Here is a 12,948-nt window from a genome sequence, read left to right on the forward strand (position 1 = left end):
GGCAACCCCACACGGTCATGGTTAGAGAAGACCTTGTCAGCTAGACGGGCATAAACCTAATAGAGATTAATTAGTATTTTATTTTATTTTTAAGACCATGGAATCTTAGCTTATTATTTTCTGCTTTGGTCTGAATAAATAGAGGGACTGTACCCACCCACTCCAAACTCTTCCTTCCTGTCCACTCCCAGTGTCTCCTTTTTATTTTTATTTTTAATTTTATTGAAGTATAGTTGATTTACAATGTTATATTATTTTCAGGTGAATGAATGTTTTAAATCCATTCCTGCCAAGTAACTAATGTCAAATTATAGCTGGAAACCTCTCATCCATATAAAGTTTTGCCTTAGTTTCCCCTAATAATTAAAAAAAAATTTAATGTTAAAAATCCCTCCAAAGATGTCTCGTATACTCTCATCATGGCATTTACAATACTATTTTGAAATGTTTTACCTCACATGTTTACATACTCCCCTCTTCTAACTAGCCCCCATCTCTCCAGGCCAGGGGTTGTGCCTTATTTGTCTTAGACTCACTCATGATATTCACAAAACAATTGCAGATTTATTTAAAAAATTATTCTTAGTGAATAGTCTTCGTTCAGTTCTTTTAGTCAGTCTCCATGACTTTGCATAGTCTCATGGAGAGATGAGGTCAACATCTATATTTGAGTCTCTTAAGCCTGTGAGGCAAAGGCCAAATGACCCTCTTGCCATGATAGCTTTCCCAGTTACCCCTTAATCCTGCCTGGCCTGCTGCTGGGCACTGTGGCATACAAAAGACAATACATGTGCTGTTTCCTCAGCTTTGAACACAATGTTCATGGACATCTCTTTCACATCATCCTTCACCTCTTTATTCAAGACACTTTGGAGTGGCCTTCCCTGCCACCCCCAAGTTCCTTCTCAGCTTTATTTTTCTCCATTGCACTTATTATTACTCAATATTTTATACACATTGCTCATTTGTTTTATTGTCTGTTCTTCTCTTCTAGAATGTGAGCCCCATGAAGACATGAATGGAGGTATGTGGCTTATAGTTGGTATAACAAAAAAAGACCACAAACTGGGTGGCTTACACAGCAAGAATGTATTATCCCCCAGAACTAGAGGCTAGAATTTTGAAATCAAGGTGTTGGCAGGTTGGGTTCCTTCTGTGAGCTGTGACAGAGAATCTGTTCAAGCCTCTCTCCTAGCTTCTGGTAGCCTCAGGAGTTGCTTGGCTTGTAGACAGCATTCTTCCTGTTTTGACACTGCCTTTTCTTTGTATGTGTCTGTGTCCAAATATCCCCTTCTTATAAGGACACCAGTCATACCAGGTTAGGATTAGGGTCCATCTTAATGACCTCATTTTAACTTGATCATCAAGAAAGACCTCCAAATAAGGTCACATTCATAGGTACTGGAGGTTAGGACTTTAACATCTTTGGTGGGGGGGGGGGGTGTTACAATTCAACCCATAATAAATATTTATTGAATAATTAAATGAGGTCACTTATTTTATTTAGGAAGATGGACCATGTGAAGGTAGAACTGATGTTGGCTGAATCTGTGACAAGCATCTGTTGAAGACCTGGTAGGGCAGGAGGGTGATGAGGAGGGAGGCTGGGACTGCTGGGCCATGAAAGGCAGGGACTATCTGTAGCCAAACTGAGGCAAGGGTGCCCTTCATGCTCAGCAAAGCAGAGACCAGGCAAGGCTCAGAGAGGTCATCAAGGCAGTGCAGAGCGCTCTGCAAGGAGATCTGAAGCCAGAGGGGATGGCTCGTTCTGAAAGGGTCCAAGAATCACACCAAGATTGGCAGTAGAGAGCTTGACCTTCTCATGATCTAGAAGGATGAGCAACTTGGTTTAATGTCTTAGCTGGGTCACAGGTGGGCCTGGGAACTAGGAGCTGAGTGCCCTGTGTGTTGTCTTATGTCATGTGATGATAGAATTCTGGGCCATGTGATCTGCCTGTGTCTATGCTTTGATATATTATTTTCTTTTCCTTTAACTTCTTTTTCTCTTGGTGAAAGTTACTTTTGTCCTTTCTAACTTTTCCTTGGCTGATCTAAGGGGAAAGGGAATTGCTGGTGGTGAGACCAGTTGGGGAGGTTGAAAGCTCCATGTGGCTGGGGAGCAGCCAGCCCAGTTTGAGAGGACAAGGAGAAGGGAGCAGATAGACTCGGGAGGGGCTGCTGAGCCTTTCCCATTTGAGGTTTTAATTCACAAGAAATAAAACCAGAAAAAATGTAAAAGGCTCGTCTGTGCCCTCCTGTTGACATAATATCACCGGACTGAGAAGGCAGTTACACACACAGTCATCGTGGCACAGACTCAGCATCCAGGACATACGAACCTTAATTCAGTTCAAGCAGCAACTATCAATCATCAGCCAGCAAAGCCTAGACCTGGGATTCAGAGATAAGCTAACAACCTAGAAGAGGAGACATGCATGTAAATGAAAGTTCAGCACCACAGGGAGAGTGTCACATGAGGTACAGAGGTTGCCTCTATTCATTTCTTAGGTCTGTCATTAACTAAGAACCAGAAACTGGGTGGGACAATAGGGAAGTACTGTCTTCCCACCTGGAGGCCAGAAGTCTGAAATCAAGGTATTGGCAGGCTCATGCCCTCTCTGATGGCTCTAGAAGAGAATCAGTCCTTGTCTCTTCTAGATTTTGGTGTTTGCCAGCAATCTTGGTGTCCCTTGACTTGTGGATGGATCAGTTCAGTTCAGTTCAGTCACTCAGTCCTGTCCAACTCTTTGCGACCCTATGAACCACAGCACGCCAGGCCTCCCTGTCCATCACTAACTCCCAGAGTCCACCCAAACCCCTGTCCATCGAGTTGGTGATGCCATCCAACCATCTCATCCCTCCTCCTGCCCTCAATCCCTCCCAGCATCAGGGTCTTTTCAAATAAGTCAGCTCTTCGCATAAGGTGGCCAAAGGATTGGAGTTTCAGCTTCAACATCAGTCCTTCCAATGAACACCCAGGATTGATCTCCTTTAGGATGGACTGGTTGGATCTCCTTGCAGTCCAAGGGACTCTCAAGAATCTTCTCCAACACCACAGTTCAAAAGCATCAATTCTTTGGCACTCAGCTTCCTTCACAGTCCAACTCTCACATCCATACATGACTACTGGAAAAACCATAGCCTTGACTAGACAGACCTTTGTTGGCAAAGTAATGTCTCTGCTTTTGAATATGCTATCTAGGTTGGTCATAACTTTCCTTCCAAGGAGCAAGCATTTTTTAATTTCATGGCTGCACCATGAAATCACCATCTGCAGTGATTTTGGAGCCCCCCAAAATAAAGTCAGCCACTGTTTCCACTGTTTCCCCATCTATTTGCCATGAAGTGATGGGACCGGATGCCATGACCTTAGTGTTCTGAATGTTGAGCTTTAAGCCAACTTTTTCACTCTCCTCTTTCACTTTCATCAACAGCCTCTTTAGTTCCTCTTCACTTTCTGCCATAAGGGTGGTGTCATCTGCATATCTGAGGTTATTGATATGTCTCCCAGAAAACTTGATTCCAGCTTGTGCTTCTTCCAGCCCAGCGTTTCTCATGATGTACTCTGCATATAAGTTAAACAAGCAGGGTGACAATATACAGCCTTGACGTACTCCTTTTCCTATTTTGAACCAGTCTGTTGTTCCATGTCCAGTTCTAATTGTTGCTTCCTGACCTGCATATAGGTTTCTCAAGAGGCAGGTCAGGTGGTCTGGTATTCCCATCTCTTTCAGAATTTTCCATAGTTTATTGTGATCCATACAGTCAAAGGCTTTGGCATAGTCAATAAAGCAGAAATAGATGTTTTTCTGGAACTCTCTTGCTTTTTCGATGATCCAGCGGATGTTGGCAATTTGATCTCTGGTTCCTCTGCCTTTTCTAAAACCAGCTTGAACATCTGGAAGTTCACGGTTCATGTATTGCTGAAGCCTGGCTTGGAGAATTTTGAGCATTACTTTACTAGCCTGTTAGATGAGTGCAATTGTGCAGTAGTTTGAACATTTTTTGGTATTACCTTTCTTTGGGATTGGAATTAATAACTCACTCCAAACACATGTCTGCCTTCTCCCTTGACCTCACACCATCTTCCCTCCATAACTGTCTGTCTCTGTGTCCAGATTTCCCCTTCTGATAGAGAACACCAGTCATTCTGGATCAGGGCTCACCCTAACGACCTCATTTTGACTTGATTACCTCTGTGAAGGCCATATTTTCAAATAAGGTCCCATTCTGAGTACTGGGGGTTAGGACAAAACTTGTTTCTTTTCAGAGTACGGATACAATTCAATCCATTGTTTTTGGTCACTAAATCATGTCCGACACTTTTGCGACCTCATAGATTATAGCCCGCCAGGCTCCTCTGTCCGTGGGATTCTCCAGGCAAGAATATAGAGGTGGGTTGCCAGTTCCTTCTCCAGAGGATCTTACTGACCCAGGGATCGAATCCAGGTCTCTCACACTGCAGGCAGAGTCTTTCCTGTCTGAGCCATCAGAGAAGCCCCCATGACATCAGCATAATAATACCTAATTCAGTGTTGTACTGGGTATTGGATAAGATCAATATACATTTTGTTAACATTAGAGTGCTTATGTGCATTCCTGTGTGCTCAGTCACTTCAGTCGTGTCCGACTCTGTGATCCTATGGACTGTAGCCTGCTAGGCTCCTCTGTCCATGGGATTCTCCAGGCAAGAATACAGGAGTATGTTGTTATGCCCTCCTCCAGGGGATCTTCCCAACCCAAGGATCAAATCCGCGTCTCCTGTGTTTTCTGCATCACCGGTTAATTCTTTACCACTGAGCCACTGGGGAAGCCCCTAGAGTGCTGTGTATAGTCAAGTTATTTGGACTCTTGGTAGGGCTAAATGAGATCGTCTCTTTAATTCTTTCTCTTTTGAGCAGGATCCTCTAAAAAAGGGGTCTATAGACCATGGCCCACCGGCCAAAACTGTCCTGTCTCCTGTGTTTGTATAGCCCATAAGCTGAGAAAGACTTTTATATCTCGGTTGGGGGGAAAAAATAAAAAAATAATATTTCATGACATGTGAAAATGATATGAAATTCAAATTTCCATGTCAATAAATGAAGTCATATCAGGGTATGACTACACCCATTGGTTGATGTCTGTGGCTCTTTTCGCATTACTAGAGCAGAGGTGAGCAGCCACGACAGACAGTGTACAGCCTGCAAAGCCCCATATATTTACAGTTTAGTCAGGGGCAGCAGAAAAAGTTTGCTGCCCCTGCTCTAGAATAATAAAACTAAGCAAATAGAAACTCTGAACCAAGACGCAGCCTTTGAACATTCACACTGGCTGTGTGCACAGCCCTTAAGTCTTTGGGTCTTTGCGGCGTCACTCTAGATCGTCACTCCACTGCTCGGAGTCTGAGAGGAGCAGCCTGAGCTGCTGATGGCTGGGGCTGAATTGACAAAGCTCTCAGGGGACGCCCCGGGGTGGGGTGGTCCCCAGATCTGCCCCACAGGAAAGTTGCAGAGCCACATAAATCTGATCCTGCCTGCTGCACCTCAGTCCCTGAAGTTGCCTCATGTCAGCTGTTGGTGGACTTCGCCTACTAAGAGATCTCCTTTTAGACATAATCACCTTTTTGTATACATGTAGCGCTCTAACTGCCTCTCCCACCCCAGAGCTTTGCCTGGTGATTGAAAGGAGCTAATCCAACAAATGGCATGATCATCTCTGAATGGCCTCAGTTTATCACCTGGACAAGCACAGCAGGTTCCACCCTGAGCTTCTCTTTGTTGTAGCAACAGGTGCTCAGGAAGGGGATGGGGGTGGCTGAGGCGGAGGATGGGTTTAAAGGCCGGAATGGGGCGAGAGGAGGGAGGCTGTGGAATGCTCTTTGGGGGAGAGCTTTAGAAATAGGATCAGCTTCGCTAGTTTGGAATGGTCTGGGACACAATCCTCCCAGGACTCAGGGGTGGCAGATGACACCAGAACCCTTCGAAGTTCTGAAAAATAGCTCATGACAGATGTAAGTGTTGTCTGTCCTAAACTGAGAGTTCTTAAAGAATTTTCTTAAAAAGTAGTAAGGGAAAAAAAGATTCTAAGGGAAAATCTATTTTTCTTTATATTTTTTGGTTCCATATATAACTAATCTGTATGGCACAAGCCAGTTGAGAGACCACACTGTCTACCTAGTCCTATCTGACAAGAGGGTTCCAGAGGGTTCCAGGAGGGTTCCAGAATGGCTACAGGTTTGTATATAGCTGAGTCCCTTTTCTGTCCACCTGAAACTATCACAACATTGTTAAAGAGCTATGTTTGTGCGTGCTAAGTTGCTTCAGTCGTGTCTGACTCTTTGTGACCCCCCCCTGGGCTGTAGCCAACCAGGATCCTCTGTCCAGGCAAGAATTCTGGAGTGTGTTGCCCTGCCCTCCTCCAGGGGATCTTCAAGGTGCAGGAATCAAATTCACATCTCTTATGTCTCCTGCTTTGGCAAGCAAGTTCTTTATCACTAGAGCTGTCTGGGAAGCTTGTTAATCAGCTATACTCCAATACAAAATAAAAAGTTAAAAAAAAAAAAGGAGCCTAGGAAGTTTCCATATGTCTCAAATGCTGATTTTTTTTGAGATAATATGTTTAAACATTACTGTAAAATTTGATATTGGGTGTCTGGAGCTAAAGTTCAGAGAAAGCAGTCTGGTGTAGGGCAGCTATTGGTAAAGTTTTTTTGGAAAGATCTAGATGGCAAACAGGTTTGCAGGTCATGTGGTCTCTGCTGCAGCTATTCAACTCCACTGTTGTATAAAAGCAGGCACAAATCATATGTAAATAAATGATTCTGACTGTGTGTTAATAAAACTTTATTTACAAAAGCAAATGGCCAGCCAGATTTGGCCATGGGCTATAGTTTGCTGATCCCTGGTATAGAGTTTTATCGTCTTCTATATTAGTTTTCTTTGCTCTTCCCTAGCAGATGCTAGGGACTATTTATTGGAGTCCATACGTCAAGGCTGTATATTATCACCCTCCTTAATTAACTTATATGCAGAGTACATAATGCAAAATGCTAGGCTGGAAGAAGCACAAGCTGGAATCAAGATTGCCAGGAAAAATATCAATAACATCAGATGCAGATGGCACCACCCTTATGGCAGAAAGCAAAGAGGAACTAAAGAGCTTCTTGATGAAAGTGAAAGATGAGAGTGAAAAAGCTGGCTTAAAACTCAATATTCAAAAAACTAAGATCATGGCACCTGGTCCCAACACTTCATGGCATCTGGTCCCATCACTTCATGGCAAATAGATGGGGAAACAATGGAAACAGTGACTGACTTTATTTTTGGGGGCTCCAAAATCACTGCAGATAGTGACTTCAGCCATGAAATTAAAAGATGCTTGCCCCTTGGAAGAAAAGCTATGACCAACCTAGACAGCATATTAAAAGCAGAGACATTACTTTGCCGACAAAGGTCCGTCTAGTCAAAGCTATGGTTTTTCCAGTAGTTATGTACGGATGTGAGAGCTGGACCATTAGGAAGAATGAGCACTGAAGAATTGATGCTTTTGAAGTGCTGAAGAAGACTCTTGAGAGTCCCTTGGACTACAAGGAGATCCAACCAGTCAACCCTAAAGGAAATCAGTCATGAGTATTCATTGGAGGAACTGATGCTGAAGTTGAAGCTCCAATACTTTGGCCACCTGATGGGAAGAACTAACTCACTAAAAGACCCTGATGCTGGGAAAGATTGAGGGCAGGAGGAGAAGGGGATGACAGGATGAGATGGTTGGATGGCATCACCGACTTGATGGACATGAGTTGGAGCAAGTTCTGGGAGTTGGTGAGGTACAGGGAGGCCTGGCGTGCTGCAGTCCATGGGGTTGCAAAGAGTTGGACATGACTGAGCGACTGGACTGAACTGAACTGAACAGATGCTAGAGGACAGAGAGTGTGTCAGTATATGGCAGGAGTAGCTCTGCCTTATGGGAGAGCTGAAATTTGAGTAAACAGAATCCAGGAGAAAAAGGGTGAGGTGCTCAGAGTCTGGGTGAGATAGTGGTCGACAGTGGAAGGAAGAATAGCCGCAGCAGGGGAGGAGCTAGGTTTGCTTACTGGCAAAACATCTGAATATAGATGCTGAAGTCAGGGTAGGCTGTAGAGGGAAGACATCTGGTTCCTTGAGCTGTCTAGGACCCTGAACAACCTCACTCTTCCAGGCTTTTCGTGACCCACTTCAACTATGGTTTCTGCTCTTTTTGGCTACCCTTGCAGTCTCCTAGGATTTCTGTCTCTTTTATCCCATCCATATTATTGTTAACTCCCAAATCTCTGCTCTCTCAAAAGCTCTTTATAATAACCCTGCCTCATGATACCTGTCCCAGGCTTATGACATTCAGAGTGAATTAGCCCTCCTCTATGCTTCCCTGGTCTGGGTAAAAATTCCATAATAGTGCAAATTATGGTTTTGCCTTCCTCATTTCTTGACTGTGAGATTTTCGTGTGTAGGTTCTATTTTACATTCTCAGTGGTTAGTTGGGGAAAAATGCCTATATCAAAGAGAGAAATACATAGGTGCAGTACGGAGTTAACTCAAAGCTACTCAATCTAGTGCCATCTTGCATGGCTTTCCAGTTATTTTGTTTACAATGTCTTCTTTCTCAGGAGGTTATACTAGTTTTGAAGGAGGGGACAAGGTTGAAGTATACAACCTACAATTGTACTGGGCTGGCCATGAAGTTCAGTCCGGTTTTTCCTTAAGATGTTACATAAAAACCCAAACGAACTTTTTGGCCAACCCAACGTTACTCTGTGAGTAGTATATTGTAAGTAGCATGGTCACAAATGGCAGAATTGCTATAGTCAGCTCAGGCTACAAGGGGCACTTGTTGGTTCCTGTAAACATAGCAAGAGGAGGCCAAGTGCAGCTGGCCTCAGGGACAACTGGGAATGGGGAAAAGAGGCGGGACAGTCCCTTATCTTGGTTTTTGCCCATGTGTTAGGTTTCATGCCTACTATCTTTACCCCAAGCAGGAACTGCCTTCTTTGTTTCCAGAAGTCTGGTCCAGAAAGTCTTAGGAAAGCATTGGCCTACCTTGGTCATCTATCCAACCTGAGATCAGAGAGGTGGATTTTCATCACTGGTAGCTCCTGGTAAAATACCAGTGGCATGGGGTGGGAGGAAGACACCCTGACAAAAGGAGGGTGCATTTCTTAGAAGCAGGGAGAAGGTGTGCCAGGCAGACAGAATGAGAGACACCACATCAGTGTCTGCCCTTCCTTAGTGCTTGGTCCTGAATTGGGCAGAAACTCAAGTGACCAGTATCAGCCATTTTCTTCCCAAAATGTCACTGCTCATCTCTTGTTCAATTGATCTCTGGACTGCAACTGCCAAAACTTTCTCAGAGTAAATGCAGTCCTTCCCTTCCCATTAATAGATTAAGAACCCACCTTTTCCATAGACATGATAGGGTAGAAATGCTGCCATTGACTCTGCTCTTCTTTGCTAGTCCTTGAGTATTGAATAAATGAGTCCCAACCATTCATCATCCCTTCAACACACATTTGTCCAGCACTATTAAAAAAAAAAAAAATAAAATGTCTACTTAAAAAAATAGTTTTATTTATTTTGGGTTTGCTGAGTCTTCTTTGCTGTGCAGGCTTTTCTCTAGTTGCGGTGAGTGGGGGCTACTCTCTAGTTGCGTGCAGGCTTCTCACTGTGGTGGATCCTCTTGCTGTGGAGCACAGGCTCTAGGGTGAGGGCGCTTCAGTACAGGTGGCATGTGGGCTCAGTAGTTGTGGTTTTGGGGCTCTAGAGCACAGGCTCAATAGTTGTGGCACATGGGCTTAATTGCCCTGCAGCATGTGGGATCTTCCTGGACCAGGGATTAAACCTGTATCTCCTGCATTGAGGATTCTTTACCGCTGAGCCACCAGGGAAGTCCTGTCCAGCACTATTTTTTATTTATTTATATTTTTTTTACTTTACAATATTGTATTGGTTTTGCCATACATCAACATAAGTCCACCACGGGTGTACACGTGTTCCCCATCCTGAACCCCCCTCCCACCTCTCTCCCCATACCATCCCTCTGGGTCATCCCAGTGCACCAGCCCCAAGCTTCCTGTATCCTGCATCAAACCTGGACTGGCGATTCGTTTCTTATATGATATTATGCATGTTTTAATGCCATTCTCCCATGCAAACTAGTACAGCCACTATGGAGAACAGTGTGGAGATTCCTTAAAAACTGGAAATAGAACTGCCATATGACCCAGCAATCCCACTGCTGGGCATACACACCGAGGAAACCAGAATTGAAAGAGACATGTGTACCCCAGTGTTCATCACAGCACTGTTTATAATAGCCAGGACATGGAAGCAGTCTAGATGTCCATCAGCAGATGAATGGATAAGAAAGCTGTGGTACATATACACAATGGAGTATTACTCAGCCATTAAAAAGAATACATTTAAATCAGTTTCAATGAGGTGTATGAAACTGGAGCCTATTATACAGAGTGAAATAAGCCAGAAAGAAAAACACCAATACAGTATACTAACGCATATATATGGAATTTAGAAAGATGGTAATGACAACCTTGTATGCAAGACAGCAAAAGAGACACAGATGTATAGAACAGTCTTTTGGACTCTGAGAGGGAGAGGGGGATGATTTGGGAGAACAGCACTATTTTTTAAAAGCAGTTTAATGTTTGCAGCAAAATCAAGCAGGAAGTACAGAGTTGCCACTGAGCTTTTCATAAGCTATAGCATGATCACTTTCTGTTGATGTCATCTCATTTGTTCTACTCAACAACTCTGTGAAGTAGGGATGCGTTCTCATCTCACTTTTCAGATAAGAAAAAGGTCTATAAGGATAAAGAGGCTTGACGAAGACCTCATCATTTTTGAGGGGTCAGTTTGTGATGTTACTGTCATTTTCATTGAAAACATTCAAAACAGAAGATTCCAAGGCAGGAAGGGCTGACTCTTCAATGGTAGAATTCGCTATACCTATATTTGATGCAGAGAGAAGTAGCATAGGTCTTGAAATGTTTTCAAAACCCTGAATTCAGCAAACAGACCAGATTTTTTGCCCAAATCCATTCAAGTCATCAATCTTGAGTCCCACTGCATCTCCTGGAAATGAATCTGACAATTCAGTTAAGTGATGGGGATCTGCTACATGGCCCCCTCTGCAATGCAGATGTGGACACTCTGACCCCTCCATGCCCATTTCACTGGCATCGAACAGCAAAGTCTCTGGAGGGAAAGGTGCCAGGAACAAGGAGGAGATGGCTGGCAGGGCTCCCCAGATGCCCCCAGTTGATTTCTTCCAGGACTAGTTCTCATGCCCAAAGGAGTCTTGTGGTTCAGCTCATGAGGTCTGCAGGGCTACACGTCCAGTTTCTTCTTTCTTTGGCTTCAGTGTCTCTTGGGATTAGGGTGTATGTGGCTGGGAAGTGGAGACTGGGGCAAGGGAGGGGGCAGTCGAGTGGAGTACGTGGCTGGTAATATTTTCCAGTTCTTTCTAAAGCGTCTGCCTTCCCTTAATGGACACGGAAGTGAACCAGCCAACAGACTGCTCCAACTGCAAGATTGGTTGCTGGTTACATCATCTGGGCAGCCAGACTGGGGCGGTGGGGAGAAACTGAGCAGGGATTAACCCAGCCCTGAGTGAAATGATAGACAAAGGCTGTGGTGATCAGGTAACCTCTTTCCCAAGCACTGGCCTTGGGGAGGTGGAGGGGAGCCAGATAGTCATAATAGTGCCCGCATGGGTGCTGGGTGGCTGCCCACTCTTTACCAACATTTTAGCTCTATTTCATTCCACTCTATGCTGCTCCATCCTGAAAGTTCTGACTTTAGTTTAGAATTGAATGTCCCAGGAATATACCAGTGCATGCATACTAAATCACTTCAGTCGTGTCTGCCTCTGTGCGATCCTATGGTGTAGCCCACCAGACTTCTTTGTCCATGGGATTCTCCAGGCAAGAATACTGGAGCAGTTTGCAATTTCCTTCTCCAGGGGATATAATATACCAGTGAAGAGATGATATTGAAACATCTAAGATGCGCAGCCTCGAGGCATCCCCTTCCCCAGTGAGGCACAGGGGTACACGTCAGTTAGCTGGTGCTGTGTGCTAAGCCACCCCCAACATGAGTGGTTTCTGACACCATTCCTTAGTGCTGCTTCTGAGTCTAATGAGCCGCTGGGCGGCTCTGCTGAATTGGATTGGGCTCTGTGGTGGGTGGGTCAGCTGGCTGATCGGTGAGGGCCTGGACAGCTACAGCCTTTTTCTATACGCCTTCTCATCCTCTCCCAGGCTAACTTGGGCTTGGTCACATGCAGGGGAAGGCTTCCAAGGGGGCAACAGGCAAAGCCTCTGGAGGTCCAGGCTTGGGACACATTTGAAGTTGCTTCTGGCCACATTCTACTGACCATAGCAAGTTACAAGGCCAGCTTGGATTGAAGGGGTGGGAGAAAGGGCTCCACCTCTGGTTGGGGGAAGGGACAGAGACATTTTTGTCCTCTACTCTAGACCCATGCACCCTTATTATGGACAGAAGACTGATAACGCTCTATTATAGCTCTTATCACAAACCGCTAGGCAGGACAGAGGAGGAGGAGTAGTACATTCTGATAGCAGTGGGTGGGGTGGGAAGGAGTTTGGGGAAGAGTTCACAGAGAAGGAAGCCTTGAAGGACAAATAGCATTTCAACAAGAGCAGAAACACACACCCGTTTTGTTTCCTTTTCTGCTCTGTCCCTCTTGCCAAAATCCGGTCCTGGACCCACCAGCTACCACCACTGATCTGATTGCAGGGATTCTCAGCAACCCAGTGAGGGGGGAGCATCATCTCTGCCCCTTACATCTGGAGACAAGAAGGGCTCCAGCAAGCCCTTCCTGTAATTAGAAAAAGGGAGATTCCTTGACTCATGTTTTTGCCAAACTGTGGCATTTCTCGCCTATCTCTCTTCTCTT

At 44.8% G+C, this 12,948-nt stretch overlaps 1 long non-coding RNA gene across 1 annotated transcript in view; it reads left to right on the top strand.

The window, feature by feature from the left end:
• Positions 1 to 12,948, top strand: part of LOC102405884 — a 37,128-nt gene that overhangs the window by 20,189 nt on the left and 3,991 nt on the right. The window contains exon 2 of the long non-coding RNA XR_003107247.3: positions 995 to 1,024. This is a non-coding gene — a long non-coding RNA (uncharacterized LOC102405884). The remainder of the gene's footprint in view (positions 1 to 994; positions 1,025 to 12,948) is intronic.

The sequence above is a fragment of the Bubalus bubalis genome, chromosome 2, assembly GCF_019923935.1.
Source record: "Bubalus bubalis isolate 160015118507 breed Murrah chromosome 2, NDDB_SH_1, whole genome shotgun sequence".
NCBI lineage: Eukaryota > Metazoa > Chordata > Mammalia > Artiodactyla > Bovidae > Bubalus > Bubalus bubalis.